Below are 7,144 nucleotides of genomic sequence, written 5' to 3'. Positions count from 1 at the left end.
GAGATCTGGGCTCATTGAGGATGATAAGTAGTTTGGCCAAGGTCTCACACCCTGTAATGACCAAGCTAGAAAATGGGGTCCAAGTGATTGCATTCCAAACCCTGTGGTCTTACCCAGTGATTACTTCTCAGATTACCTGGTCACAGGGGAGTGTGGATGGCAGTAGAACTATATGCATTAGAAACACTGAGCACCCCCGAAAAAACTCCCAGGCATCTTGTCTACTCACTACTTCATCTTTCCATACGAAATATGGTACCTTCAAATTTGACTCCGTGTATTAGTCCCTGAATCTCTTTCCTGACCTTTCTAGAGGTTAGAAACAACCAAATGGCCTATCCAATGACTGCTCCTACTAGTAAATTAAAAGCAACCTCTGGGGGTGGTGCCTGGGTGGCTCAGTCGGTTAAGCATCTGCCTTCAGCTCAGGTCATGATCTCAAGGTCCTGGGATCAAGTCCTGTATTGGGCTCTCTGCTCAGCAGGGAGCCTACTTCTCCTTCTCCCTCTGCCTCCCCCTCCTCCTGTTCTCGCTCTCTCTCAAATAAATTAATAAAATCATTTAAAAAACAGAAAATAACAAAAAACAGTATGCCTTGTTAAAAGAAAAAAAAAAAGGCAACCTTTGTGAAGGGAGTTACTACTTCAGGGAGTGACTACTTCAGCCACACCAGACATTTTCTGGCTACTGTTGAAATATCACTTACCTCTTCAAGGATGTTGTATACTTCTCTCATGCCCAGATTTGGGTGCAGCTCATAGATAGGGGAGTTCTGGTCGTTTCTTTGGATCCTCTGGTCCTGCTTGAAGATTAAGTTACATTTTTCTCTCTAATCTCCTGACTGATGTGGTAGCCCACAACCAGGAATTCCTCTGGGCCGATTTTCACTTGCTTGGTACTTAACATTAAAAGCAAGGTATTGCTGACTCATCATTTCTGTTGGTACACTGTGTCCTATGAATCCTTGAAGGTCATGTTCCTTTTTGGTTTCTCCAGCACCTTCTATAATGCTTGTTCCATAAGAGATGCTCAGTAAGTATGATTACTATACTCCCACCCAATGGGGAGTTGTGGGGAGTTTTGCAAGTTCATTCACTAAAGTGTGTCTAAGCACTATAACAAATTTCAGGTTACGGTAAATCTAAAACTATTCCATAAGCAATATTGCCTGAATAACTCAAGCTGCAGAAGATGTCTATATTTATAGCTCTGGGGACTACAAAACACCTTCTTCTAGTCAGGGAAGGTGATCTCAATTGAGTAAGAATCCTGGCTTTGGTGATCACGGGATCTCAGACTCCTTAGCTCCTTCTTTGCCCTACTGTGCGTCCCCACACAAGTCCCACATGTTAAGCTTCTTAGGGATTAATTTCAGTGCATTTGTTTGCGTGTACTTGGCACATTAGATACTTGTGTATCTAATCCTCACAGTTCTTTTTTGTTTATGTACATACAGGCAGTAGTTAAAGCATGGCTTATCTGAGTTGTAAATGATTTGGTTTTACCACTTTCACCCTCTTAAAGGGAAGAAATCAAGCAAAGGCTTTGGGAAGATTATCTTGGAAGCCAAATCAAAGTCAAGTGGCTCTCATTAACAATTATAATAATCCAAATTATAATAATCAAGTAATTTTCCATTAGGTCCGTGAATTCAGGAAAGGGTCTCTCTTTAATTGATACCGTGTGGTTGTTAAATTTCCCCTTGAGCTGAGCATATAGAAGTAGATTATTTTTTGCAGAGTTTCTGAATGTGACTGTGTGGGATAGAAATTGGCTTTTTTATCTCTGGTTTTTTATTTATGTCATCTTGTGAATTTTCCCTCTTAATCTTTCATAAACACCTATTAATTGATTCCCCATGTACCCTGGAGAAAGTATATGACTAATGCGATTTTAAAATAATTAATAGAACAGAAACACTGATGATACCCCAGTTTTTTGTTATTTTTCCTACCCGCCAGTTATAAATCTCCTCCCCATGCTCTGTGACTAGAATCATACATAATGAAACTTTATGACCTAATTTTCGGATGATTTCTTGAAGGTATTCCATTTTAAACTCCTGAAAACATGCTTCTGAACGTAATGTTTTCACACAGCATGTGTGTTATTAATTTTTGAAAATGCGACCTCCAAAACCTATTACATTTGTCATACCGTGATGGAAACATTTACTCCTGGAAATGGTGTTTGGGCCATAAAGGCAAGCATCCTCTGAAGCTGTGCTGTTTTTGTCACTGTATCTGCGTGTACATCTTCTCCTGCCAGCCACTGGCTTTCATCACGTCAGCAAGTACACAACAAGGCGATGACAGCATTAAGGTCTGCAGAGGTTCATTTTGGGGGTTGGCATTTTGTTTGAGCCCTTCCCGACGGTGTGAGTCACCTCGGATGGTGTGAGTCACCTCGGGCTGCCGGAACAGAAGACCATAGACTGGTATGGTTGGAAAAACAGGAGTTTACTCTTTGTAGTTCTGAAGGCTGGGAAGTCCAAGGTCACAGTGCCAGCTGATTTGGGTCCCCCATGAGGGCTCTCTTCCTGGCTTGCAGATGGCTGCCTTCTCACGGTATCCTCACCTGAGGTGGGGAGAGTCTGAGAAAGAGTGTGAGCTAGCAAGTTCTTTGGTGTCTTCCCTTACTAGGGCATTAAATCCTATCATGAGGGCCTCACCTAAATCTAATTTTTTCCCAGAGTCCCATCTCCAGATATCATCCCAGTAGGGCTTGGTGTATCAACATATGAATTTTGAGGGAATACAGTTCAGTTCATAGCACCTACTCTATTAAAGCCATCATAAAGGGGTAACATTTCGAGGTAATGTGAATGTGAACTCCGCTCTGACCTTCTGCCAGGCAGGCTTGGCCTCCTCTGGTCTTTTCAGGTAAGCAGGCTTTCATTCTGTTCCCATTCTCCGCACTCCCTGGGCTCAGGCTGCGCCCCCTGCTGGATGTCTCCTCTTGCCCCATGATGCAGCATATACCTAACATTTTGCAGGTCATCCGAAATAATTTCAAATGCCACCCCTTCTGCAAAACATTCTCTGCTTCTCCTAACCAGAAATCACTTATTCCCACTTTGGTGCCCCCCCCCCCCCGCCCCCGTGTCTTTAACATGCACTCTGGAGACATCTGCAGCCCAGGGAGGGGCAGGCTGCTTGCATCAGCAAGGCCCTCGAGGTCAGAGCAGCCAAAATACAGAAAATCAGAAAATATAGTTAATACACCTGCCTTTGCTGGAAATCCATCTTAGATAACCCCTTTGGCTGGGATGCCCCCTGGGGAGATCAGGAATGAGCATATGAAATTGTAAGCCAAATCAGAATATCAGGCCTTGGTGAGAGGAGGGTGGGGAGGCGGGGATTGGAAGGTCCTTGAGAGACATTCTCTGGTGCTCAGGATTGCACTCTGTGCTCTCTCCTCTCTCTGCCTCTTCTCTCCCCACTTCTCATGTACTGCTCTGCCGTCCACTCTTGATTTTTCTCTTTCTCATAGCTTTTCCCTACTTGTGTCTCTTCTGCTCATGATTTCCATATAAATGCCCCCCGGATCCTTTGTTGACTCCATTCTAGCTGTGTTCTCTCCTGATACAATCTCTCAGCTTCTGCCCCCTGATTCTCTCCTTATCCCATGGTTTGCATTCCTAGGGAAGGACTGTGTTTGGCTTCACACAAACCTGGTAGAGCAAAAGACAATGGTACCTAGGTATACCAGCAGTTTCCCCAAGAAAAGGGGGTGGGTATGGCAGGGCCCGGGATTAATGAGTGTGGCCGGTATTGCCTGGGTGGCTCAGTGGGTTAAGCCGCTGCCTTTGGCTCGGGTCATGATCTCAGGGTCCTGGGATCGAGTCCCGCGTCGGGCTCTCTGCTCGGCGGGGAGCCTGCTTCCCTCTCTCTCTCTCTGCCTGCCTCTCTGCCTACTTGTGATCTCCTGTCTCTCGCTGTCAAATAAATAAATAAAAAAAAAAAAATCTTTAAAAAAAAAAAAAGAAGGGGAAAGACGTGTGCTTTTACCCTCAAGGAGCTTCCACCCTGAAGGGGGGAAACAGTCCGTGTGAATAATACAATTCTTTTGAAAAAGCTCTGTCCAGAACAGCAAAGTGATACATAGATAACATTCCTTTATTTATGATAATAATAATAATATCATCTTTTGTGTACATATTACTTATTAAATGCCAGAAAATTGTTCCAAGTGCTTTATGTATATACTCTCATTGACTCCTCAAGACAAACCTTTCAGGAAGGTTTTATTAATGTAATTATTTCACAGATGATAAAACCAAGGCACAGAGAAGTTAAGTAACTTGTCCAAGGACACACAGGTAATAACAGAACTAAGATTCAAATCCAAGAATTCTGACACGATGGTCCATGCCCATCACCAGTCTACTGTACTTCTACTCTAAGTGGACAGTATGTTCCCTATTTTTCCAGCGTGACATAGCAGAATTTAGGAATAGCTAAAGGCCTACATGTTAAGCAATTCAGTAGTACATGCAAATCATTTTACTTGACATATAACTTATTTGAATATTAGTAAAATTATTATTGCTGGCAAGTGACTTTAGTCTAAGGAAAGAATATGACTTATAAGATGGCAAATGTGATGTGATTCGTATGCATGGTTGACATTTTTGGACCTAGTCATGGCTTTGATGGAATGGACACTTGGGAAAGCGCACACAGTTTTCCTGGTGACTCAGGCTTACCTTCCCCCAAGAAGTCTGAGAGAATCCATATACACAGGACTCACTTCCTATTCTCTCCCTCTTTTTCTTTCTTCTCTTCCTTTTTGTTGGGAAGCAACATAGCTTTCCATGGCGAGAGTATTACATTAACATGCAATAGAAAATTGACTTAAGGAGATTTCACTGAACCCGTCACAGTTTGAACCCTGCCTCGTTCAAGCACAAGAACTCTCCAGCATTAACCCAAACAGCCAGATGGTGAATTTGTGCATTCTGTTCATGTTACTGCTCAAGTATGTTTTCCAGCATCTTGGCTGCTAGGGGATGCCACTGATATGTAAATATGTCCTCGATAATTTGTCAGTTTGCCCTACTAATGACAGAAACTGTAACTCTCAAAATGACTAAAAAATTATCTAAGCAATAGCTGTCAACCTGGAAATTTTGAAGATTGTCTTTGCAATAGGAGAACCAGTACAGTCTGAATTCTGCTGGATCTCAGTGGGTACCTACCCCTGAGCTGTAGGGCAGGCGTGCAGTTTCCACTGATGGCTGGTATGTAAGAAGAGCCCTGTGAGTTCAGTGCCTTTCTTACAAGGGTCAATATGGAAAACAAAGATTAAGACTTCCATCAACATTTTATAGTCTTCCAGAAACATTTATTTTCATTACTGTAGCTTTTTTCTTATGATGTGTATGCACGTTCCAGATCTAATATGCAGAATGAAATCATTCCTTGAAAAGAATTATCTCCATTTTTAAAAAACTCTTAGAATGTTTATTAAATCGAAGATTTACAAGAAGGATGAATGAATAAAAGTGAAAATTTTCGGGGCACCTGGGTGGCTCAGTGGTTTGGGCTGCTGCCTTCGGCTCGGGTCATGATCTCAGGGTCCTGGGATCGAGTCCCACATCGGGCTTTCTGCTCAGCAGGGAGCCTGCTTCCCTCTCACTCTCTCTGCCTGCCTCTCTGCCTACTTGTGATCTCTCTCTGTCAAATAAATACATAAAATCTTTTAAAAAAAAGTGAAAATTTTCAATCAGGAAACATGAAGTTTCAATGTGTAAGGGTTTATATTCAATTTCATTTTTAAAAAATCTTCCCCTTTAAGATTATATCATAACGTGTGAAGCACTGGTGAGATCTATGTCACCAGAAATTCCCAGTTTGCTGATTTCCTGGAGATTTTTCATCCGATGATTGTACTGCAACAAGTGAGCATCATTGACCACAACCTTCAAGTGGTCAGATTCAACCAGCACTTGTATTTTGAATGGTTTACCACTTTCAAATGGGAAAGTCGCCTGTCTTTCTTCCTTTCCCCAGATGTTATCCAACTTTGTATTGCAAACAATGACTTTCTTGTTGTCCTCATTGAAGCGTGGGTTAAAGTGGAAAGCAACATCATTCCCTCTCCTGAAATCTAAAGCAAATCTGTTTGCATTGGGCTTTGTTGTGCCCAGAACTGTTATCAGCATTTGAGGCATGATTCCTCCGGGCAAGCTCAGGTCATAAGGTACAGTCAGTGGTTCAGCAGGGATGCCAAAGGCGCCAGCAGCGGGCTGGGCTCCAGGAGCACTTGGCTGTCCAGGAGGCGGGTAGGCCCCGGGCCCACTTGGTTGCCCAGGGTGGGCTCCTGATGCAGGTGGTCCTGGATAAGCAGGAGCTGTTGGGCCAGGGTAGGCTCCTGGAGGTGCCTGTCCAGGATAGCCACCAGGAGGGGCCTCTACTGCCAGGAGGAGCTTGTCCAGGGTAAGCACCAGGATAGGAGGCCCCTGGATAGCCCCCTGCTCCAGCAGGCTGGTTTCCCCATTGACCAGGCCATCCTTGAGGGTTTGGGTTTCCAGACCCAGATAAAGCATCATTAAGTGAAAAACTGTCTGCCATTTTCCCGACGCCTCGGCGCTTGCTCGCTTGCTGCGGGGGTGGTTTCTGGTGAGGTGCTGCGATCCCCGAATTATCTCCATTTTTAAAAAAGATTTTATTTATTTGACAGAGAGAGAGACAGTGAGAGAGGGAACACAAGCAGGGAGAGTTGGGGAGGGAGAAGCAGGCTCCCTGCTGAGTGGGGAGCCCAACGTGGGGCTCGATCTCAGGACCCTGGCATCATGACCTCAGTAGAAGACAGATGCTTAATGAATGAGCCACCCAGGCGTCTTGAGTTATCTCCATTTTATTGAACCCAGATGTAATGTGACTTTTAGAAGAGAAGGGACCCCATCCCAAGTTTTGTTTGCTCCACGTATAAAATGAATGCCATTGTGTGCCCTGAACAAAGCAAGAGGTGCATAGAGCCACCTGGAGAAATAGGTGAAGCTGAAAGATGTACAAAAGGAAACCAACGGGTGGAAAGACACATTGTTGATTAAGCAGCTTCAGAAGCTGGGTCAAGAGAGAAAGGAAAAAGGAACAAGATACCCATTCATAACAGAAAACAGAGAAAGGAAAATCCCCAT

At 43.8% G+C, this 7,144-nt stretch overlaps 1 pseudogene; it reads right to left on the bottom strand.

The window, feature by feature from the left end:
- Positions 1-5,770: 5,770 nt before the first annotated feature.
- LOC123939016 lies at positions 5,771-6,589 on the bottom strand (annotated as a pseudogene).
- Between the last annotated feature and the right edge of the window lie 555 nt (positions 6,590-7,144).

The sequence above is a fragment of the Meles meles genome, chromosome 3 (genome assembly GCF_922984935.1).
Source record: "Meles meles chromosome 3, mMelMel3.1 paternal haplotype, whole genome shotgun sequence".
Taxonomy (NCBI): domain Eukaryota; kingdom Metazoa; phylum Chordata; class Mammalia; order Carnivora; family Mustelidae; genus Meles; species Meles meles.
The sequence above is the reverse complement of the archived record's forward strand: the minus strand, read 5'-3'. Positions and strand labels throughout refer to the sequence as shown.